The 26486-nt window shown below is 35.3% G+C and overlaps 1 pseudogene; it reads right to left on the reverse strand.

The window, feature by feature from the left end:
* Positions 1-5404: 5404 nt before the first annotated feature.
* Positions 5405-26486, reverse strand: part of LOC133772377 (ribosome biogenesis protein NSA2 homolog) — a 54248-nt pseudogene continuing 33166 nt past the window's right edge.

Genomic DNA, 26486 nt, shown 5'->3' on the forward strand with positions numbered 1-26486 from the left:
AGGAGCCTGAAATTGGAAAGAGACCTGACACTCCAACATAAGCTACAAGTATCCCAGGTGGTGTCTTAACAGTTACACCAGTTGCTTTCCCTATATAGATGTCTTTTATCATATCCAGAAATTTCCCTACTTAATTTTTAATCCCAAATGGATAGAAATGATCATATAATTTTTCACTTTTATATTGATTTGATGATGCATTCTATTTGATTTAATAATATAAATTCTGTACTTTGGAACAAACTGCACTTTTAGTAAGCTATGTTATTTGTATATATCACAGGTTTATTTTGCTATGGCTTCAGATCTTTGAATCTACATTCATGACTTTTTGTTTGCTTTAAATATATTGCTCTGAGTTCGTATCATAGTTACGTTGTTTTCATAAAATGCATAGAAAAGTCTTCTCTATGTTCTGAAAGATATGGTATAAGATTGATAGTATATCTTTCATGAATGAAAGAACTTGACAGTGATACCACACAGACCTTGACCATTTATGTGAGTGTATGTGTGTATGAGGTAATATTTGTGATATTTACCAAGAGGGAGGGGGGAAAGACTGACACTCCCCCCCTCCCCCCCGCTCACTGGTTGGTTCAATTCATTCTAAAAGCCCAAAACAGCCAGAGTGGGCCAGGGCCAGAAGCAGGAGTGGAGTATGCAATCCAGGTCTCTGATCAATGAGGTAGGAAACAAATTACCTGAGCCACCAGTTCTTCCTCACAGGACCTGCTTTGGCAGGAAGCTAGAATCAAAAGCTGAAACGGGGAATCAAACTGAGGGACAGTGATATGAGTATGTTAACTACTAGGTTAAGTGCCTGCTTCTAGAATTGATTTCTTCAATTGATACAGGACTATTTTTCTGTTAGCTTTATTAACTTGTATTTATTCAAGTATATTTTCACGTTTTTTAGAAATCCTTCTTTAAAAATGATTTATTTATTTATTAAAAATGGAGTGACAGTGAAAAGGAAAGACAGAGAGATCTTCCCTTAGCTGGTTTACTTTCCAAGTGTCCAGAGCAGCCAAGATTTGGTCAGGCCCAAATCAGGAGCCAGAAACTCCATCTGGATCTCCTGTGTGAGCTTCAGGAACCCAAATACTTGGATCATCATCACTGCCTCCCAGGCACATTAGCAAGGACTTGGATTGGAAACAGAGTTGCCAGCACTCCATCCAGGCCTCTAATATTGGATGTGGGCTTCTGAGGCAGTAGCTTCACTTACAGTGTCATAGTACCTGCCCTACTATAGAATCCTTTGTAATATCCATTACCTATTGTCTGTCCCAGGATCACTATTGATATTTCCCTTTAATTTTCATGACTGATAGCATGGCTAGTTTTCTCTGGTACTCTCAATAGGCTAGTATGTCTTCCCAAAAAGTCAATTTTTTGTTACATTTTATTGTTCCATTTATCTTTAGTTTTTTGCAGCATCTCTTTAAATTTTCTGCTTAATTCTAAATAGGCTGGACATAATTTTCTTGATCTATCTCTGTTTCTTATGGTAGAATAGTGTTCCTTATTTCTCTTCTTATGTAACCATTATATCCTTAAATTTCCCTCATTACTGAATTTCACAGAAACATGCTATAAAGTTATCACTTGATTAAAAATATTGATTCACATAATTGCTTTTGGTATGAGTTATTTGCTTTTGATATTAAACTTTCAAGTAAAATGTTTCACAATATTGTTATGATTACTAATTATCATTATTTTCAAAGCGAATGCTTTGTAATATTTCTATCTTTGATATTATTGAGTCATTTTCCATGTATATGATCTGTTCTGCTTAATACCATACAAGCACTTGAGAATACAATATATTATGGAATGGTTAAATGTAATATTCTATACAACAATATTGAGTAATGTTGAGAGTGTTTATGTCTTTTATATTTTTACTACATATTATCTAATTGTTGATTCTGGTGAGGTGTTTTGAAATATTCAAGTGTATTTTTGGATTTACCTCTAATATTATTTAGTTCTGAGTTTTGTTTTATGTCCTTTGACATGCTATTAGGTAAATTCTCTAGAAAATTATAATTTCTAATTTTTTAAAAAAGATTACTTTTTTTTGAGAGGTTGAGAGACACAGAGAGGGAAAGACAGAAATTTTCTTCCATCTTCTGGCTCACTCCCCAAATGGTCTCAATGGCTAGAGCTGGGCTGATCCAAAGCCAGAAGCCAGGAGCTTCTTCTGGGTCTCCTATGTGGCTGCAGGGCCCAAGCTCTTGGGCCATAGTTGACTGCTTTTCAAGACCACAGCAGAGAGCTGGATCAGAAGAGGAGTAGCTGGTACATGAACTAGTACCTAAAAGGGACTATTTTGATTTTAATTTTCTCTTGTTTTGACTGTTCCAGTATATATCTTCTATTGTTTGTTTCAGGGTTTTTTTTTTTAAATGCATTGTATTTTTAGATATCTAAAATGAATTTTTACCATATTACTTATAACCTATTCCAGAAAGTACAGGATCCGTGATATAGATAGATTCAGGGGGCCGGTGCTGTGGCACAGCGGGTTAAAGCCCTGGTCTGCAGTGCCAGCGTTCCATATGGGCGCCGGTTCTAGTCCTGGCTGCTCCTCTTCCAATCCAGCTCTCTGCTATGGCCTGAGAAAGCAGTAGAAGATGGCCTAAGTCCTTGGGCCCCTGCACCCATGTAGGAGACCCGGAAGAAGCTCCTGGCTCCTGGCTTCGGATCGGTGCAGCTCTGGCCATTGTGGTCACCTGGGGAGTGAACCAGCAGATGGAAGAACTCTCTCTCTGTCTTTACCTCTCTCTGTAACTTTGTCTTTCAAATAAATAAAATAAATATTTAAAAGATATAGATTGAATCAGTTGTCTTTGTTTTTTATACAAGTATTTTCATGTGTAAAATTTACATGCATTAGAAACCAAGAACACTGTATTATATGTGTTTTTCATTGTGCTCCTCTTCAATTCATATATAAAAATTTTGTTCTGCTATTATTTCTCTTTAGCTTTAATCATCAGTTTACTCTGATTTGCTGTGCAGTTCCTCTGGTTGCACAATTTACTAATTTTGCTTGTCAATAAGAATGCTTTATTTCTTCCTCAAATGAAAGATAGTGTTGTTTGATTTGGAATTTTGAGTTAAAATTGTTTTGTTTTTCCTCTCTAGTCTATAAAGAATTTTCATTCTCTTGGTTATAAGGTAATATTTTTATTCTGTTTATTTATTTAAATTGTACATATCTGTGATATAGTATATGATGTTTCATTGCATTTATGCATCATGTTCAATCAGATAAATTCATTTATCCTTTCAAGCATTTAACATTTCATTTTGGTAAAAACATCTAGTGTCCTATCTTCTAGGGTGTTTTATTTTGGTAGGAAACTATACATTGCATTAACTTTATGTATAGTCACCATGCTGTGCAGTGGAAATATAGAACAGCTTTCTCCTATCTGATTATAACCTAATACTACCCATCAATCAACCTTTCCCCAATCTTCCCTTAAAACTTTTCTCCCTAGTCTTTGGTAACTACCAATATGTTTTAAACTTCTATGAAAAAAAACCTGTATTTTAGACTAATTATGAGTAGATCATGTGATTCTGTCTTTTATATGTTTTTTTTTTTTAAATCAGCTGATGTTTTCATTTTTGTTCCCCTGGATATAATGTGCTTACCTTCCTTCAGATGCTTTCAAAAAATATTTTCTTCATTCTAGATTTCAAAACTTTTCTGAGTTCTAGGAAAATATTAATGACACCAACATTAACATTTTTGCTATTATATCTCGGTCATTCCTGTGTCAATGGCTTTTGACTGTTTTGTTAAATATAGGTCACAAGTTTTTGTCTGTATGTATTCCTAATGTTTTTTATTGTGCACGTCACATTAGGAATGTTAAGTTTTGGAAATTTTTGATTTTGCTATTTTAAACATGGGTGAAATTAATCTAGAAATATTTCTCTCTGTACTCTGGAGTACTTGTATTTACAGTTTTTTAGTTTTCATGTTTCTCAAAAATTGGGGGTCTTTTCCATGAGTGTATAGGTTTTTCAGCAAAGTTTAGACACAGATCTTGAGACTAAATATTCTTTACCATTTTGTTGTCTGAAATACAATTTTTTTGCTTTCCAAGTCATCTGGATGCTCCAGCACTGGCCTCTATTTCATTGAGCAGGTAGACAGCAAACACATAACTGATTTCTTGCCACCCAAACCACGTAGATTGGAGTAGCTCTGGGAGAAAAATCACAGAACACAATCCACAGTCATTGTTTACCCTCAAGTAGGTATCAAGTGCCTTCCAGTTTTTGCCCCCTTTTAACAAGTTTCCAATACCTTGAAATGCTAATTTTATTTATTTATTTATTTATTTTTATTTTTATTTTTGACAGGCAGAGTGGACAGTGAGAGAGAGAGAGACAGAGAGAAAGGTGTTCCTTTTGTCGTTGGTTCACCCTCCAATGGCCGCCGCGGCTGGCGCGCTGCGACCTGCGCACTGCGCTGATCCGGTGGCAGGAGCCAGGTGCTTCTCCTGGTCTCCCATGGGGTGCAGGGCCCAAGCACTTGGGCCATCCTCCACTGCACTCCCGGGCCACAGCAGAGAGCTGGCCTGGAAGAGGGGCAACCAGGACAGAATCCGGTGCCCCGACCGGGACTAGAACCCGGTGTTCCGGCGCCGCAAGGCGGAGGATTAGCCTAGTGAGCCGCGGCGCCGGCTGAAGTGCTAACTTTAATGTTTTGCATGGTTTTATAAATTTTATTTGTAGAAATACTAAGGTGGTTTTAGTTAGTCTACCATTACTGGAGACAGAACTCTAGTACTGTTTTCTTGGTATTTTTTGTTTGTTTTAATCATGGGCATGGGATTTGTAAGTTTTTCTTCATTATTGTAACTTTTAGAACATATAAATATTTTCTAAATTTCATAATTTATGAATTATAAATTTCATAATTTATAAATCATCAGATTTTTAACAAAATATATAATTTTAATATGGCATGACTTAATTATAGGATAACTACATGTTTATATTATATTTTCCATAAAATAATATATTTTTTCAAAACACTTCCATCACTGGGGAATTTTACCATATTTTCTTGGATTATATCAGGTTTGAAGCTAGAAATATTCATTTCAAAGTCAAAAGCAGAGTTTTCATCTTTAAGCTGAGAACTGTAAAATTCTATCATGGGGCTATCTTTGTCTAGGAGTACAAAACTCTCTACAGCAGCTCTCCTTTATTTTTTTCTGTAAAAGTCAGCCATTTTAATATTATTTTAAAAATTAATAAATAGTTCTCTTGAAGACTTGAGATATGTAACACTATTGGTAATATTCAGAAATATCACAGTAATATAATTTTTCACATTTAGTTTGTAGTCTTTAATAATGATTAGAAGTTACTTATAGAAATTGCTAATAGACACAAATGCATTTATCATTGTCAGAGTTGTTAGTAGCCTTGGCATATTTCCCCCATAGAACCTTGCTTCCTTGTGTCACAAGGTTTAACTGAACTCACATTCAATTCATGACAGTACCTCTGGTCAAACACCTGAAATTCTGTATAATGGGGTGATAGATTCTTTTATATACCAATTATTGGCAGATAAAAAGGGGCTTTCATTTATGGATGTGCTACATGGGCCTTTTTTACTTTTATTATTTTTAAAGAGTTATTTATTGGGGGTGGGGGGTTGGCGCTGTGGCATAGCAAGTAAAGCCACTGCCTGGATTGCCAGCATCACATATGGGCCCAAGTTTCAATCCTGGCTGTTCTTCTCCTGATCCAGCTCTCTGCTGCTGCCTGGGAAAGCAGTACAAGATGGCTCAAGTCCTTGGACCCCTGCACCCACATGGGAGACCCAGAAGAAGCTCCTGGTTCCTGGCTCCTGGCTTTGGAATGGTACAGCTCTGGCCATTGCGGCCATCTGGGGAGTGAACCAGCAGACGGAAGACCTCTCTCTCTCTCTGCCTCTGTCTCTGCCACTCTGTAACTCTGCCTTTCAAGTAAATAAATAAATATTTTTTTAAAAAAAGCAGTCATTTATTTGAAATTCAAAGTTACAGAGAAGGAGAGCCAGAGACAGAGACAGAGACATGGAGGGAGGGAGAGAGGGAGGGAGGGAGGGAGGGAGGGAGGGAGAGAGAGAGAGAGAGAGAGAGAGAGAGAGAGAGAGAGAGAGAGGTCTGTCTTCCACTGTTTCGCTCCTCAAATGGCTTCAGTGGCCGGAGATGGGCCAAGTCAAAGCCAGGAGCTTCTTTTGGGTCTCTCACATGGGTGCAGGAGCCCAAGGATTCCATTGCTTTCCCAGGCACCTCAGTAGATCCACCTAGTGCTGGATCTAAAGTGGAGCAGCTGGGATACGAACCAGTGTCCATATGAGATGCCGACAGTGTAGGTTGTGGGTTTGCCACTACACCACAGTGCAGGACCCTACATATGAACCTTTTTAAATGTAAGGTCATTGGCCTAATGAATCATTTATCCTTAAGTAGTTTTCTTCTAAAGCCATTTCCAATGAAGGAGACTTTTTAAACCACCCTTGTGTTTTTTATTCTGTTTTAAACAACTTTTAATACTTTCTGTTTCTCCCTGGACTTGCATTTTAGGTAGACAGACTTCACCATTTTCCAGCTTTCTCTTTTCGTTTTTGTTTAACCTTCTTGAAAAGTAATTTATCTTGGGGACGTCCCTCTCTGTCCAGCATGTAGGCAGGTATTGCTACTTTGGGAATCTTTTCATCATTGTTTGGTGCTTCTCACCTCTTGCAGCTTGATAGCCTTATCCATGTGTATTTTTCTCAGCATGGCACTGCTTATGGTAAAGTTTAGCCTTCACACCAACCATCTTCTCTGCTTTCTTTGAACATTTATGAGCCTCCAGACTCTCCTTTTCTCTTTCTCATGGTAATCCAAACAATACAATTACACACACTGTGTAACGCAATATGTTCATTTTGTGGCATGGTGACTGCCTTAGAGCCACCCAGAGCAGCCCCTGGATGCAAACACTGCCCTAACTCTCAGGTCTCAGAAAACCATCAGACCAGTTCTATTTATTTTCAGCATATGTTACTGTCCTCAAATACTAGCCCTTAATTTCTCATGTATGATATTAAAATGTTGTGTGCTATGGGGCTGGCATTGTGGCATTGCAAGGTATTATGCAAAGCATAAATCCATTGTCTGCAACACTGTCATTGCACGTGGTTATCTATTAGCGTCCCAGTTGCTCCACTTCTGATCCTGCTCCCTGATAATGTTCTGGTAAAATCAGCCAAAGATGGCCAAGTGATTGGGCCCCTGCACCACGTGAGATACTTGGATGAAGCTCCTGGCTCCTGACTTTGGCCTAGACCCTCTCTGGACATTGAGACCACCTGGAGGAACAAAATGGCAGATAGAAGGTCTCGGTCTCTCTCTCTCTCTCTCTCTCTCTCTCTCTCTCTCTCTCTCTCTCTCTCACCTCCCTCTCTGTAATTCTATCAAATAAGTAAATAATTTTTAAAATGTTGTTGGTCTCTTATCACTTGAGGAATGAGAAGGAAATTGGTGGCAGTAAGGTAAGAATATAGGGATGGAACTGGCAGGGTAACTCAATATTCAGCCTCTCAAACAAACCCATGTTTATGGCTGCCCTTCTGCCCCCTTCCCCTTGTGCAACATTTTTTTTTTATTCTGCTAGGCAAATCCAGAGAGGCTGAACCATCTAAAATGGTTGTCACCTATGGAGATGAAGCTCTGGCTTCCTGGACCTACTTTGTCCATAAATTGGTAGAAAGTTCTCATTCACACATAATCTTACTCTTGCATCATTTATATTTATGCATTTAATTTATTGTTATTTTATAAGACCACTGGAGCCAAGAAAAAGACAGACATATAAGTTGTATTAAGCACTTTGCACTCATTGTCACCTTCTGCATGGTTTTATTGTTTTAAAGTAATGTTGAGGGGCCGGCGCTGTGGCATAGCAGGTAAAGCTGCCACCTGCAGAGCTGGCATCCCATATGGGCACTGGTTCCGTTCCTGGCTGCTCCACTTCTGATCCAGCTCTCTACTGTGGCATGGGAAAGCAGTAGAAGATGGCCCCAGGCCTTGGGGCCCTGCACCCACATGGGAGACCAGGAAGAAGCTCCTGACTCCTGGCTTCAGATTGGTGCAGCTCCGACCATTGTGGCCAATTGGGGAGTGAACCAGTGGGTGAAAGACCTCTCTCTCTCTCTATGCTCTATTTCTCTCTGTGTAACTCTGACTTTCAAATCAATAAATAAATCTTTTAAAAAAGTAATGTTGAGCTTAGTAAAAAAATGTCCTTTTCTGTCAAAACTTTTGAAATAAATTTCTTTTTTGCAGTGCTGTATGATTTCTTTTAAAAACACAAATCAAAATGTTTTATATGTAATCATGTTGGATTGCATCTTACGGCCCTCTTGTTAACCTTTTAAAGCATTTTTGACTCTGTTTTGTCCTCTGAAATATCATAGCTCCCTCCTGCTAGTCTGCCATCTGTGATGACATATGGTGATTTAACATCTATAGTGTGATTTGAAAAGGATCAGTGCATCACTATCAGCCCTAATCCTAACTTAGATACCTGACCTGAGCCACCTTTTCAGGTGCAGAGGAAAATGGTTACTTTTGCTTTTTAATTGTCCCTGATACAACTAAAGTTATTTGTCCAAAAGGAGAGAAAGTAAAATTTAATACAAAAATAAATGCTGGATATTTATATGCATTATCTCTATTAAATATTTTAGTCTATAACTTTTTTCCAGTATTACAGATAGAGACATTGAAGTAAAAAATGTTCATATCAGTGGGCTACATAACTAGTAATTAAGACGGAAGAGACTTAACATTATAATTTATGTATCAAAAGTTATATGCTTTTCACCACAGTGCACAATCATTTGATGAAATGAAATAATAGAAATCACCAATTCTGGTTCTTCCTATATCGTTATCCTGGGCTTATGCTCCATAACAAGGACCTCAGCATATCCTGGTTCAGTATTATTTCCAGAAAGGATTGTGTTTGCTATAGTCAAAAAGCAACAGGATTTTTGGAGGTTGGTAGTTGTTTCTTTTAGTTCAGCTGCCCAAAGATAATACATGGTTTTGCAATTTTCTTCATAATTTTTCAAGTAAAGACAAAAAAAATATTGCTGTTAAACTCCAAGAATTTTATCTGCATTCTGGTCAGTGAGATTGACGACAGTAAGTATTAGTTTACTCTACCTCCTTTTCAGAAGCTCTTCCAGTGACCTCACTGGTTAGAAGTAGGATAAGTGATCAACTTCGATACAAAGGCTGTGGAGACATGTTGCTTTATAGTAGCATTTGATTCACATTCCCTTCTTCATCTCATTGTAAAGGCAACTATTATAATGTTTTTAAATTTATATACATTTTTGTATAGCTTATAAGCATACAATGTTATTAACTATATATATATATATATTTAAAAATTTATTTATTAGAAGAGAGAGAGAGAGAGAGAATCTTCAATCTGCTGCTTTATTCCTCAAATGGTCATAATAGCCGGAGTTAGGTCAATCTGAAACCAGGAGCCAGGATTTTCTTCCAGGTCTCCGAAGGGACCCAAGTACTAAAGCCATCTTCCTGCACTGTTTCCCTAGGCTCATTTGCAGGGGGCTGGGTTAGAAGTAGAGAAGCCGGGACTTGAACCGACATGCTGGTACTGCAGATGGAGGATTTACACACCACATTGCAGCACTGGCATGTATTTTATTTCAATGATTTTTGTGCTGTATTCTGTGTTTTACTTTCACATTGGAGATTGTTCTTGTGATTTCAATCTGCTTTTCTGTGTGTAATGCAGTCCAGTATTCTAATCATTGACTAAAATTGCATGATGTGCATCCAAATTGCACATTATGTTGCATTCAAAATTCCCTCACCTTCAGAGCAGAATCCAACTTGGTATCTGTCCTTGCATACATTCACTTTTGGAGCCTTATGAGAAATTTTTTGGCAAGCAGATGCAGACACAAAATGTTTGACTAATTAGTACCAGGTTGCTCTCCAGAATGGTGACACTTACAAACATTCTAAACTGCCTATGCTCTCTACTGTACATATCCCTGCCACCTTTTGACTACACCAAATTTCTAAAGTACACGACCTTATTAGGAAAAATAGGCCTTGGTAATGGAAGCATCCCCTGACCCTGATTCTGTGCTCATTTTCAGATGCCCTTTAACCTTGTTACTTTTCATATATCTTAAGGTTTTACCTTCTGTTTGATATCGTCTTTTGATATTCTTTCATTTTTCTTTTTCATTTGAAGATCTTTATATTTTTAGATGTTTTCTATATGCCAGACTAAGAAATGCAAATCTGGACTGGTAGTACGGACCAGTGGGTTAAGCCACTGAATGTGACACCAGCATCCCATATCAGAGTACCTATCCAATTCCTTGCTGCTCTGCTTCTAACCTAACTCCCCACTAATGTGCTCAGAAAGGCACAATAACATGGCCCAAGTCCTTGGGCCCCTGCCACATGGGAGAGACCTGATTGGTGTTCCTAGCTCCTGGCTTCTGCTTGGCACAGCCTTGGCTGTTGTGGCCATTTCGGGAGTCAACTACAAAAGAAAGATATTCTTTCTCTCTCTCTCTCTCTCTCTCTCCCCCCCCCCTTCATTCTCTATTTCAATGTTTCAAATAAATAAATAAATTTTAAAACAAAATAAGTATAAACATATTTTCTGGAACTTCTTTTAATATGCTCACTGTATGGAATGAAAGAATTTAATTTGAACTAACACTATCAAACCATTGAATGAAAGTAATTAATGCTAATGCCATCAAATTTCTTTAATTATTATTAAACATTTTATAGTACATAGGATGATTTGATGCATTTATATATTGTGTCAAACATTTATCATTTCTTTGTGATGAGAACATTCAATTCTTTCTCTTAGCTATTTTCAATTATGTAAGTATTTCCAAATATAATTACCAATTTATTTTTTTGAGTTTCATTTAAGAAATTTTTTGGCATTTGTTGTATCAAACTACTAAAGTCCACCTCTATTCCTTTCTCTTTTTTGGATTATGTTCAGATAAATATTTCTTTGTCACAGAGAGATTAGTACTTAAAACATCCCCTTAAATTAAGAAAAAATAATTTTAAAGCTTTAAACTGGAGTTATTGTGATTTTTAAAAAAAATTATTAGTTACCTTTTTAAAAAAGTTTAAGGTATACAAATTTTTTTGTATTTCATATATAAATATTTAGGAAAATAGTGGTACTTTCCACCCCACTGTCCCTCCCACCTGTGCTCCCATCCTCCTGAGTCTTTTCTCTCCTATTCTCACTCTTAATTTTTGCAATGATCTATTTTCCATTTACTTTATACTCATTAATCTAATCTTATGCTAAGTAAAGAGTTCAACAAATAGTATGAAGGAAAAAAAAAATAGTTCCTCAGAAGTAGAGAGAAGGGCTCTAAATAGTCATTGAATCTGAAAATATCAGTTTCACTCCAATTCATTACATTTTAAGTACTCTATTAATTACCACATATCAGGGAAAACATAGGCATCTATCTTTCTTGAAGATTTATTTATTTGAGAGGTAGAGCTACAGAGAGAGGGAGGAAGAGACAGAGAGAAAGGTCTTCTGTCATTGGTTCACTCCCCAAATGGCTGCAATGGCTGGAGCTGGGCTGATCCAAAGTCAGGAGCCAGGAGCTTCCTCCAGGTCTCCCACACAGGTACAGGGGCCCAATCACTTGGGCCATCTTCCACTGTTTTCCCAGGCCATTTGCAGAGAACTGAGTCAGAAGTGAAGCATCCAGGACTTGAACCAGTACCCATATGGGATGTCAGCGCTCCAGCCTGCTATGCCACAGCACCACCCTGTATCTATCTTTTTTGGACTGGCTTATTTCACTTAGTATAGTAATTGCTAGCTGTATCCTTTTTGTTGTAAAAAATAGGATTTAATTCTTCTTTGTGACTGAGTACTATTCTATAACGCGTGTGTGTGTGTGTGTGTATGTATATAATTTCTTTATGCAGTTATTAGTTGATGAACATCTGGGTTGATTCCATATCTTAACTGTTATGAATTGAGCTACAGTGACCATGGGGTATAGAAAACTTTTCAGCTACTGATTTCATTTCCCTTGGGTAAATTCCCAGGAGTGGGATTGCTGGGTTGTGTGGTAGATCTGTTTTCAGATTTCTGAGTTATCCCAATTCTCTCTTCCACCATGGCTGTACTTGATTATGGTTCTACTTGATTAGCAGTTGATTTCGGTACCTTTCCCCCAACATCCTCTCCAGTATTTATTGTCTATTGATTTCTATATGAGAGCCATACTAACTGGGGTTAAATGAAATATCATTGTGGTTTTGGTTTGCATTTCCCTGGTTGCTAGTCATCCTGAACATTTTTTCATGTGTCTGCTGGACATTTCATTTTCTTCTCTCAAAAAAATACATGTTCAAGTCCTTTGCCCATTTTTTAAGTGGATTGTTTTGTTGTTGTTGAGCTTTTGAGCTCTTTATAGATCCTGAATATTATCAGTGGCATAGTTTGCAGATATTTTTTCTCATTCTTTTGGTTGCCTCTTGACTTTGATATTTCCTTTGCAGTGCAGAATCTTCTCATCTTTATTTAATCCAATTGCTAATTTTGGCTTTGACTGCCTGTGCTCCTGGAGTCTTTTCCAAGAAGTCTTTGCTATACCAATGTCTTGCAGTATTTTCCCAATGTTTTCTAATAATTTGTTACTAACAGGTCATAGACTTATATACTTGATCCATTTTGAGTGGATTTTTGTGTAAAGTACAAGGTAGGGGTCCTGCTTCACACTTCTGCATATATAGATTGTTTTCCAAGGACTATTTGTTAAAGAGACTATTCTTGTTCCAGGGATTGATTTTAGCTCCTTTATTAAAGATAAGTTGGTGGTTATTGTGTGGATTGGTTTCTGGAGTTCTTAATTCTGTTCCATTGGTCTACACCTCTGCTTTTCTTTCTCTTCCTCTTCCTCATCCTCTTCCTCTTCTTCCCCTCCCCTCTCCCCCTCCCTCCCTCCCTTCTTTCCTTCCTGTTTTGTCAGTACTAGTCTGTTTTGATTATAACTACCTTGCAGTATGACTTGAAATCTGATATTGTGATGCTTCCAGCTTTGTTTTTGTTGTATGAGATTGCTTTAGCTATTCATGGTATCTTGTTTTTCCATATGAATTTTAGTATTTCTTTTCTAGATCTGCAAAGAATGTCATTGGTATTTTGACTGGTATTGCACTGAATCTGTAAATTGCTTTGGGTAGTATGTATGCTTTGATGACATTAAGTATTCCAATCTGTAAACATGGAAGATGTTTCCAATTTTCTGTGTCTTTTTTCTATTACTTTTTCATCATCTTTTAATTCCTCAGTGAAGCACATCAATTCAATATGTGATTTAATAATGAAACATTTTTCTGAATTTAGTTTTATGTCTCTCTTACAGAGTTTTGAAATCACATTGGTTTAATTCAGGATGATTTCCCAAATTTTGTGTTCTTAATACAGTCACATATACAAAGTCCCTTTTATCAGGCAAAATGCCATATTTACAGATTCCAAATATTTGGTTCCATATGTTGGATATATTTTCAGGGGGCATTATTTAGCCTAGCACATGTATAAAATAAATGAATATAAAAATATATACCATGCAGTGTTCATTATAAAGAAGGTAAGGCTGATATTTAATATTATGCATTAGAATTCAGGGAAAGAAAGAATAACTTGTAAAAGAAAGATTTTTTTGGAGGTTTTTTTATTTGAAAGGCAGAGGTACAGAAGGAGAGGGAGGAAGGGAGAGGGAGAGAGAGATGGGAGGTAGGGAGAGAGATGCATTTTCTATCTACTGGTTCATTTCCCAATGGTTACAGTGGGTAGGGCTGGGTTATGTCCAAGCTAGGAGTCTGAACTCTGAGTCTCTCATCTGGGTGTAGCAGCCTAAAAACTTTGGCCATTTTCTGCTGCTTACCCATGTGCTTTAGCAGTGAGCTGAATTAAAAGAGGAGCAGCCAGGACTTGAATGGGTACAATTTTGGGATGCCAGCATTGCAGTCAGCAGCTTAACCTGTTGTGCCACCTCCAAGAAATATATTTTAATGAAAAAAATAATTTTTGAAAATTAAAAATCCAAATCTGTATACATAAAGTTGTAGATCAGATCAGTTCCAAACCCAAGAAACATATACTAACATATCAGAAATGGGAATGAAGAACATTAACAATTATATTTTTAAATTTCAACATTTCCAAGTAGTTAGCATTATAATTAAGCAAATTAATGATATTTGAATATACAATTTACATGAACAATTTTAATTACCTGATTTCAATTATAATTAAATTTAATTACAATTGGTACAATTAATTTTAAGAAGGAAAGTAGACTTGTATCAAAAGATCCACCAGTTAAAATTAATTGATATTTATAGAATACTATATACAAAATGAAAAAGATCAGGATCATGGGCAGAATTCTTTAAGAAATTTTATGTTTGTCAACATATCAAATTTTAAAATACACATAACAGAAGCAAAATGAAAATCAAAGAAAATATAATCTGCAGTGATGACAAAGCACTAATGAGAATGAAATTTATAACTTTAAATACTCTTTTTAAAAAGAAAGAATTACATAGAATGGTCTGTGCTCCTACCTTAAGATTCTTGAACATAAAGTCAAATTAAAACCAAAGTAAATACAATTAAGGAATTAATAATGATAAAAACATAACTCAGTAAAAATAATACAATAACAGGAACCAGTGGCTCAAAAACTAATTTTTAGAAAAGATCAGTGCAATTAATAAACCTCATGCTAGACTGATCAAGTAAAGAAAAGAGAAACTGAAACTCACTAACAATAGAAATGAAAGAGGCTAAGTGTCTTGCAAATACTATGTTTAAAGGAATATTATGAAGAGTAATATGGTCACAATTTTGATAAGTCCATATCACCTGGGCAACTTGAAAACCACTGTCTAAACCTCAGATGTGAAAACATCTAATTACCAAAGGAAAACATAGGGGAAATTCCAGGCATTGGTAAATGCAAAGACTTTTTTTGTATAAGACACCAGAAACATTGGCAAGAAAAGCAAAAATAGAGAAATGATTACCTCATGCTAAGAAACTTCTGTGCAGCAAAGGAAATAAGTAACAAAGTGAAGTGGCAACCCAGAGAATAGGACTAAATGTTTAAAAGCTATACATTTGATAAAGGATTAGTATCAAGAATATATAACAGACTATAGTAACTCAATAACAACACAACAAAAATCCAGTTAAGCAATGGGCACAAGATATAAACATTTTTCAAAGGGTAAAACAAATGGCCAACAAATGCATGAAAAAATGCTGAGGATCACTAATCATCAGGGAAATGTAAATAAAAACCACAGTGAAGTTGTACCTCAACTCATTAGAAATGCTGTTATCCAAAAATCCAAAATTAACACTTGCTGATGAAGATGTGGAGAAAAACATACCCTAATACACTGTTGGTGGAAATTCAAAGTAGTATAACAATTATAGATAATATGAAGTTTCCTCAGAAAACTAAAATAGATACATATGAAGCAGCTATCCCACTAAACTAGATGCCCATTAACTGGTGACTGGATCAAGAAAATGTGATATACAAAGGTATATTTATATCATTATATATATATATATATATATATACACACACACACATATACATACATGATATAACCATACATAGTCACAAAAAGAGTGAAATCCTGACATTTGCAACAAAGTAGATGCAACTTAGATCATTATGTAGGTGAAATAAGCCCAGAGCCAACAAGATGAATACATGTTTTCTCTTATTTATAGTAGTTAATGTAGAGAGAGATAAAAATAGTGTGCTTGTCATATAACTTGAGATATAGTTGTAAATATCGCTTCATTGATCATACCATGTAAATGACAGTATACTCTTCTTTTCCAAGTTAACCCAAAATGAAATCGAGGTACAGGAGATAGCAAGGACTTCTGGTATACTAGTAATGTTTTGTTCTTAATTCAGTGTTGGTTGAGTGTTATCGGATGACAAAAAACTTATTTGTCTACTAATGTGCATTTCTTGGTATGTATATTGTATTCAATACAATGTTTTTTGAAAAAAGTAAAATATAAGGAAAATCAAGCAAATCCACAACTAGAACAAACAAAACTCAAGATAATACTTATAAATGCACATTTTAAAACAATTAACAAAACATTAGAAAATGAAATCTAGCAGTACAAATGACAACCATGCTTGTTCAAATGTAGTTTATTCAAGAAGTAGAAATTAATCTATATGAGTTTTGAGAATATTCACAGTAGAATGAATAAAGTGAAAGACTAACAATTTCACATAATGTTATAGAAGATAAAATCATGTTAGATAATATTTTTGCAGTCTGTTGTGAAATTAAACATCACTTATATGATCTAGCAATTCTATTCTTATGGATTTAAATTAGATAAAAAAGCAATATGCTCTCACAGAGATTGGGCATTAATGTTCATAGCATATTTATATAAATTTACTATAAAAATTCCAGATGTAACATAGTTGAAAGGATAAACAAATTTTTGTATATCCCTATAAGCTTGTACTCAGTAATAAAACTAAATGATACAGTGATAGACAAGGCACATAAATGAATCTCAGTACTCCTTTTCTGAGTAAGAAAAATTATATATTAAAGATAAAACACTTTATTTTAAAGATTTTATTTGTTTATTTGAAAGGTAGAGTTACAGTCAGAAAGGCATTCCACCTGCTGATTCACTCCCCAAATAGCCACAACAACCAGAGCTGGGCCAATCCGAAATCAGGAGCCAGGAGCTTCTTCTGAGTCTCCCATGTGGATGCAGGGACACAAACACTTAGATCATCTTCAACAGGTTTCCCAGGCCATAAGCAGAAAACTGGATTGGAGGCGGAGCAGCTAAGACATGAATGGCTGCCCATTTGATATGCTGGTGCCACAGGCAGACTTAACTTTCTATACCACAGTGGCAGCCCCAAGGGAACACTATTTTATACTGAGAAAAAGCCAATAAAAGACAATCTAATATTTAGTAAGAGAAAGCACTTCAAGAATTCTCTTGAGCCATGGATAGAATGATGTTGACTGGAAGGTACAAGAGGGAAATATATTTGAATTCAGAGAAATACTTAATATAATCTCAATAATGTTGATAGTTATGCAGTTTTAAGCCTTTGTCAAAACTCATCAGATGTACAGATTTTATGTTATATTTTATCTCAATAAATTTGTTTTTTGATTTCATAAAAATTTCCAAAGTACAACTTTTGGATTATACTGGCTTTTTCCCCCCATAACCATCCTCCCACCCACAACCATCCCATCTCCCACTCTCTCTCCCATCCCATTCTTCATCAAGATTCATTTTCTTTTTTTTTAAACTTTTATTTAATGAATATAAATTTCCAAAGTACAGCTTATGGATTACAATGGCTTCCCCCCCCCCATAACTTCCCTCCCACCCGCAACCCTCCCCTTTCCCACTCCCTCTCCCCTTCCATTCACATCAGGATTCATTTTCAATTCTCCTTATATACAGAAGATCAGTTTAGTATATATTAAGTAAAGATTGCAACAGTTTGTACCCACATAGCAACACAAAGTGAAAAATACTGTTGGAGTACTAGTTATAGCATTAAATCACAATGTACAGCACATTAAGGACAGAGATCCTACATGATATTTTTTTTAAAAAACTTGATTAATTTTCTATGCAATGTCCAATTTAAAACCAAGTTGTTTTTTTTTATTTTCAACTATCTTTATATACAGAAGATCGATTCAGTATATACTAAGTAAAGATTTCATCAGTTTGCACCCACACAGAAACACAAAGTATAAAAATACTGTTTCAGTACTTGTTATAGCATTACTTCACTTTGGACAACACATTAAGGACAGATCCCACATGAGACGTAAGTACACAGTGATTTCTGTTGCTGACTTAACAATTTGACACTCTTGTTTATGGTGTCAGTAATCTCCCTAGGCTCTAGTCATGAGTTGCCAAGGCTATGGAAGCCTTTAGGGTTCGCTGACTTCAATCTTATTCCGACAGGGTCATAGTCAAAGTGGAAGTTCTCTCCTCCCTTCAGAAAAAGGTACCTCCTTCTTTGATAGCCCCATCTTTCCACTGGGATCTCACTCACAGAGATCTTTCATTTAGGTCTTCTTCTTCTTCTTTTTTTTTTTTTTCCAGAGTGTCTTGGCTTTCCATTCCTAAAATACTCTCATGGGCTCTTCAGCCATATCCGAATGCCTTAAGGGCTGATTCTGAGGCCAGAGTGTTGTTTAGGACATCTGCCTTTCTATGAGTCTGCTGTGTATCCCGCTTCCCATGTTGGATCGTTCTCTCCCTTTTTGATTCTATCAGTTAGTATTCACAGACACTAGTCTTGTTTGTGTGATCCCTTTGTCTCTTAGGCCTATCAGTGTGATCAATTGTGAACTGAAGTGGATCACTTGGACTAGTGAGATGGCATTGGTACATGCCACCTTGATGGGATTGTATTGGAATACCCTGGCATGTTTCTAACTCCACCATTTGCGGCAAGTCCAATTGAGCATGTCCCAAATTGTACATCTCCTCCCTCTCTTATTCCCACTCTTATATTTAACAGGGATCACTTTTCTGTTAAAATTTCAACACCTAAGAATAAATGTGTGTTAATTACAGAGTTCAAACGATAGTACTATTGTTTTGTACATTTAGTACTTTTGTTTGTACATTTTCTTTTTTTTTTAAATTTTATTTTATTTTTTGACAGGAAGAGTTAGAGAGAGAGAGAGAGAGAGAGAGAGAGAGGAGGAGGGAAATACCAACTCCCAGCTATCCTTCCATGTTGAAGAGTAGAAATGTCCAATTCCATCTTATTGCACCCACCTAGTTACACCAAGATGGGAGAAAAAACTGAGGAACGCTTTGAAGTTCAACATCCATTCAGAAATACATTAAACAAATCAAACGTAATCATACAATTATAGAATGTTTCCCTGGCCTCTGGCACCTAAACAAGACATTGTAAAAAGTCTTCTTAGAGCAGTTCTTTTATACCCCCAAATGTCATATCCAGCTATCAACAAAAATTACAAGGTATACTAACAGGTAAAAAACAAAACAAAATTTGAGAAGACTGAAGAAGTACCAGAACCATACATGTCAGGCATGTAAAATTATCAAACAGGAATTTTAAAACCACTATAATTAATATACTAAGAGTCCTAGTGGATGAAATAGATATGATACACCAACAAAAAAAATGATATAAGAAGCCTAAGGAAGAATAAAAAGGATATTCTAGTGATTAAAAAAATTGCAACAGAAATGAAGAATGCCTTTGATTGCCTCATTAGTAGGTTGGACATGACTGGAGAATAAATCTTTGAACTTGAAGTTATATACATAGAAATCTCCAAAATTGAAAGGTACCTAAGAATAAAGACTGAAAAAGAAAAGCAGAACAAAATATCTAAGGATTGTATAATAAGAGGGGAAACATATGTATAACAGAGATAACATGAGAAAAAAAGAGAAAGAAACAAAATACATACGTGAAACAATAATGATCAAATTCCCCTCAAAATAATGTCAAATATCAAGGGACAGTTAAAGGAATCTCAGAAAATGTCAAATAGAAAATGCAAAATAATAAAAAAGACACTGGAGAATATCGTTTTTAAGCTATGAGAAGTTGAAATTGAAAAAATCTTAAGTCAGAGGAAAAGAAACATTTTACATACAGAGGAGAAAATAGAAGAATCACATCCAACTTCTCAGAAAGCAAGCTAGCAGAAAGAAGTGAAATGAAATGTTTAAGTGCTGAGAGAAACAAAAAGTCTAACCAGCTAGAATTCGGTATCTTGTGAAATTATCTTACAAAAATGAAGGAAAAATAGACTTTTACAGACAAATAAACATTGAGTAAAATTTTTTTCTGGTAGACCTGTTTTTCAAGAAATGTTAGAAGTTCTTTAGAAGCAAAACAATATAGGACAGAAACTTGGTTCTATGTTAAGTAAGGAAGAATAACAAGGAATATGTGGAGCTAATTTTTTTAAAGTTTTTTTTCTTTTTTTTTTTGATTGACTAACAGATAATTTGCAATGATAAATTATGTCTATGTCTTATGTGTATATATACAATATATGAATATCTAGCATATGTTTATTTAACTTATATATAAGGTAAATTAATGATAGCAATAGTGCAGCATGGGAATGAGGAATTGGAATTATTTTGTTAATATAAGGTACTCAAATTATTGGTGAAATGGTACAGTGTTATTTGAAAATAGGTTGGATTAGTGCTAAAAATACTTTGCAAATTCTAGGGTAACCACTAAATAGGTTTTATATATTTCTATATACATATGCATATATATATTTATATATACATATACACACACATATATATAATTTTATACTAAAAAGAGAGAAAATGGAATCACATAAAACTAATTTTTAAAAAATAAGATAAGACAAACAAGTGGAAGACCAAATTAGAAACAAAAATGAGGGATAACAAATAAAAATAGTAACAAGTATAGTAGATTGTAGTCAACTATATTAATGTTCCACTTATTAACAGGGATATATTCTGAGAAGTGCATTGTTAGGAGAATTTTGTTCTGTGTGAACATCTTATAGTATAATTATGGAGAGCAAATGCTTTATCTTACTATATTACTCAGCTACTTGGTGTGTTTATATGGGGTAGCCTATTGATGTGTTAATGAACAAAACAACATGAGATTAAAATAAAGCTCAAAAAAAAATGATGCATTAAAGAGAATCTGTAAATGCAAGGTGTTTGAGGCTGCTGCCTGTGTAGTATAGCATACTGTTTTACATCAAAGTTTATTTTTATAAGTAGAAGTACACTCTAAAATAATAATAAAAATAGAGCATAGTATATACTTAAACCACATAAACCATAAATATAGTAGTTTATTATCATTATGAATTTTCATGTACTATACACAATTGTGTGTTGCTATATTTTTACAACTGATAGTGAAGTAGGTTTTGTTTATACCACCATGAGGAATGCACAGTAATATAACTATGGCTACAATATCACTAGATGGTATGACTTTTTCAGCTCAATTATAATCTTATGCAGGTGACAAGTAAACATATGAAAAAATGTTCAACATCACATATCAAGAGAATGTAAATTTAAACATATGAAGTACTGCTACATACTTATGAGAATGATGAAATCCCAAACAACTGACAGCACCAAATTTTGGAAAGGAACTCTTATTCATTGCTAGTGGGAATGTAATCTTATCCCATACATTTTAGAAAACAGTCTAGCAGCATTTTACAAAAATAAACCCACATTACAAAATCTAGTAATTGTGCTTCTGGTTATTTATCCAAAGAATTAGAAAATATATGTCCACATGAAACTTGCACACAGAGATTTACAGCATATTTATTTATGATTGACGAAACTTGGATGCAATCAACATACTTTCCAACAAATAATAGATAAGCTGTAGTACATCTATACAATGGACTGTTATTTAGCACTAAAAATAAAAGTGTTACCAGGATATGAAAAGACCTGGAATAGAATGACATGCATGTTAGTAAATAAAGGATATCAGTTTGAAAAGTTTACTTACCACAGGATTTAATTTTGTAACATACTAGAAAAAGCAAATCGAAGAAATAGTTGAAAGATCAATGTTTTCTAGGCTTTAGGAAGTAGGAAAAACCAATAAGAGAGCATATATGGTTTTTAGAATAATAAAACTTTAAAGTGAGTATATGTCTTTGTATACTTATTGGAACACAGAGGACATGCTACACTGAGCAAACCTGTAAATCATGGCTTCTGGAGATAAGACTGTTTCAATATAGATTAATCAATTGTTACAAATAGACCACTTTGTAAGGGATGTTGATAATAAGAGAAGTTATCTGTGCATAGCATAAGGGAACATATGTGTTATCTCCATGTCTTCCTCTTAATTTTGCTGTGCTCCTAAAATTTTATTAAGAAAAACAATGATTTTTTTTTTAATTTTTATTTTTTGACAGGCAGAGTGGATAGTGAGAGAGAGAGACAGAGACAGAGAGAAAGGTCTTCCTTTGCCGTTGGTTCCCCCTCCAGTGGCCGTCGCGGCCAGCGCGCTGTGGCCGGCGCACCACGCTGATCCAAACCCAGGAGCCAGGTGCTTCTCCTGGTCTCCCATGGGGTGCAGGACCCAAGCACTTGGGCCATCCTCCACTGCACTCCCGGACCACGGCAGAGAGCTGGCCTGGAAGAGGGGCAACCGGGACAGAATCCGGTGCCCCGACCAGGACTAGAACCCGGCGTGCCGGCGCCGCAAGGCAGAGGATTAGCCTAGTGAGCCGTGGCGCCGGCCAAAACAATGATTTTTTTAAGAAATAAAAAAGCATTAGTTCTCTATTGCTGCTGTAACAAATTACCCATAACTTGCTGACTTACAACTTCACTCAAAAACTTAGGCCTGGACCAACCTGTGCTATTGTAATCACTTGAGGAGTGAACCAACACATGGAAATTCTTTTTTCCTCTTTCTCTCCCTCTCTCTGCCACTCTACCTTTCAAACAAGCAAACAAAACTAAAACAAAAACTTGAGCTTATTAACTCAATTCTAGAGGTCAAAAGCCCAAACTCACTTTCACCAGGCTAAACTGGAAGCTGATTAATCCATTTTCTTGTTTCCATGTTTTACATTTCTTATCTCTTGGCCCCTTCCTCCATCATCAAAGCCAGTAACATAGCTTCTTATCTTCTTCTGATCTTTGCTTTCTTCTTATCTTTTCTATCATCATAATCCTTTCTCTCTCCCTCTCTCTCATTTTCTCTTAGATTATTTTTCTTCTCCCCTGTAGGGACTCTTGTTACTAGGTTGGGCCCACCCACATAATCGAGAATGATCTTTCCACATTAATATCCTTCAATTAATTCCATTTTCAGAGTTCCTTTTACCCTGTAAACTGGTATCTTCACACCTTACAGGGATTAAGATTTAGAAATTTTGGGATGGGAGACATTATTCGTTTTGCCACATTTACATTGTTACTTCTCTGTAAAAATGGAGTTCTCTTAGGAAAAAGAGTACTCTGAACAGTAATTTTGCCACTAATGATAATATAATGGACAATTGTTTCAGAGCAGTGTCACAAAACCCACTCTCTCCACACTGAAGCTTTAGTAAATCTTATTGGAACATTAATATAATGTTCTGTGTGTCATAAGTGTGGTTACTCCATGTAACCCATTCAAAAAATTTCAAAATTCTTAACAGTTATATGACTTTAGGAATAATTTTGTATCAATTATAATTATTTTAAGAGAGAATATTTGGAAACCTCAGTATTTTATATTCAGTGACTAACTTGTCTCAAAGAGAACCAGCACTTTTCTTGTATTTTCATTCCATGAAATTGGAGTTTATAGCTGTGTCATCCTCTTTCTCAGCTATTCATGTGCATCCTCCCCAGTTTTGAGTCATTCAGAACTTTTCTGGCCGTGTGATTCAGACATACGTCATGAAATATTTAAAATAAATTTGGAAGGCTTTAATTTGACTATTAAAGTTACTACTTTGTAATGTATACTTCTGAATTTAAATTTCCTTACTTATAAAATTAGGATAATGATATTTTATGCCTACCCTAGGCATGTTTGAAAGATTGAATACATAATTATAATTTTTAAATTTCAAATACTTTCCAATTGCAAGTTGCTACTAATATAAAAAAATTAGCTTATAGGCACACATATTATTAAGGAAACACATTTGTAAAAACTTTGAAATATTGAGTATTTCCTTTGACCAAATAATTACATTAACAATAATTTATATGATTTATGTGATTATATCAAACTGTTTATGAAAAATATACTTATCACAATAAAAAGAACAAAACAGCAAATAATTGTACAATTGTATGATAGAAAACTCTGTAGTCCTTTCAAACCATTTTTATCATAATTTTTGCCAGGGTGCATATCCTTACATGATAAACTATAGGAATCTATAATCAATCATTGGATCCCAAATTTGTTGTACATATAGACAAGTAAGGAATAAAAATACATGAAACACATTAAGCTATTCAATATTCTTATCTGTGTGTATTATATTGAGTGTTTTTTGGTTTCATTTATGATATTAGCATTGATTAGTATCTGCAATATGAGGGTGATTCCAAAAGTCTGTGAGAAAATGGAATTAATTAAATGATGGTTATTTCATGCAAAATGTTTTAAACCAATGCATAGTTTTTTTATAATATGCATTTTAGGGACTATTAAAAATTATTTAATTGTTTTAGAAGAGTTTGAGGGAGAGACAGAGAAAGATATCTGTCATCCATTGGTTCCCTCTCCATATGGCTTCAATGGCAAGTGGTAGACCAGGCTGCAGCCAGGAACCAGCAGCTCCATCTGGGCCTCCCACATGAGTGGCAGGGGCACAATCTTTGGGCCACTTCTACAGCCAGGATACAAATCAGCACACATATGGGATGCCAGCATTGCAGGTCATGGATTTATGTCACAATGTGCTCCCCTTTCATAACCTTTTTGAAGTACCAAAATAAGCGTGTTGGTTGGACTTGAGCTGACACTCCAGTATGAGATGCCAGTGTTATAAATGGCAGCTTTTGCTGCCAAACCGCAGCACTGCCTGCAGGGAAAGAATTTTGAAAGCCCCAGGGAGAAAATGCGTATATACATGGGAGGTTCAATAAAAGCACCTGCAAATTTCTCATTGGAAACTATGATTGCCAGATGTAGTAGGATGATATGTTTTAAGTACTGAAAAAAAAAGACTGTTAACCAAAAATTCAATATCCAACCAAATTTTCTTCAAATATGAGGGATAAATTTAAACTTCCCCAGATAAACAATAGCTTAGGTAGTTCATTAGCACTATGACTATCCAACAAAAATTTATAAATGGAGTGCTTCAAGTCAAAATTAAAGTACATTAAACAGTAACTTAAAGTCATATGAGATATAAAATCTCCCATAAAAACTAATTACATGGGCTAATATAAAAGCCCGAGTTACTGTATTTTTGGTTTATAACTACACTGTTTAAGGTCCCTTGCAGGATTTAAAAGATAAATGTATAAATATATATATCTAAAAATCAATGTGATTTGGAACATAGTGTATGCATTTGTAATTTGTGACAACACAGAGTGGGAGAAGGCTCTGATGCAGCCTCAGGGACTTCAAAAGTATCATAGATAGTGCATTTTTTGAAAATTTAAGCATGAATTTCATTTTTTACACCACAATAAGCTTATTTTTAATCCAATTTTTCCATGATATTTTGAGATTCAGTCACAGATATTTTTATATGATAGTGAAGTTAAATTGGTACCAATTAATTAAATTGTAAATTCAGAATGTTAAATGTAATCTCCATGGTGAGAAAATGGAACATATCTTAAAAATATACAGAAAAGAAAATGAGAAAGGAATATGAAATTGTATTAATACTTTGCTATTTTAAATCATCTGATCACAAAGGTGGCGTTAATTTTTTAAGTGAGAGGCAAAAACTATGTAAGACATGCAGAAAGCAAATAGCACTAAGATATTTTATCAGTATTTATTTTTTATGTGGGTGTGTTAAACTTTAATCAAAAGTCAGGGATTGGCGTAATGGATTTAAAAGAAAAGCTAACAAAAAAGAATAAAACAGAAGAGAAATACCCTATGCTATATCAACAAGAATCACACTCGAAATCTAATGACATGAATTATATTATTATTTTATCAGCTTAAAGAGAGCAGATTTCATGTGTTTTATGGACACAGTTCTAAGACAATAATTATACTTCCCTCTCCCCCAATACCCTCTCCTATATTCCTTTTCTCCCCCTTTAATTTTTGCCATAACATAATTTCAATTTACTTTATAATCAAAGACTTAATGAACCACTAATCATAATGTTCAACAAGTAAAAAAGTAGAAAAAAAATCCCTGTTCCACAAGAATATAGACAAGGGTTATAAAAATAATCAAAACATAGTTTTATTCTTGTACTTTTTTTTTTTTTTTGACAGGCAGAGTGGACAGTGAGAGAGAACAGAGAGAAAGGTCTTCCTTTTGCCATTGGTTCACCTTCCAATAGCCGCTGCATCCGATGCACTGTGGCCGGCGCACCGTGCTGATCCAAAGCCAGGAGCCAGGTGCTTCTCCTGGTCTCCCATGGGGTGCAGGGCCCAAGGACTTGGGCCATCCTCCACTGCACTCCCTGGCCACAGCAAAGAGCTGGCCTGGAAGAGGGACAACCGGGACAGAATCCGGTGCCCCGACCGGGACTAGAACCTGGTGTGCTGGCGCCGCAGGCAGAGGATTAGCCTATTGAGCCGC

This window comes from Lepus europaeus, chromosome 13, assembly GCF_033115175.1.
Source record: "Lepus europaeus isolate LE1 chromosome 13, mLepTim1.pri, whole genome shotgun sequence".
Lineage (NCBI taxonomy): Eukaryota > Metazoa > Chordata > Mammalia > Lagomorpha > Leporidae > Lepus > Lepus europaeus.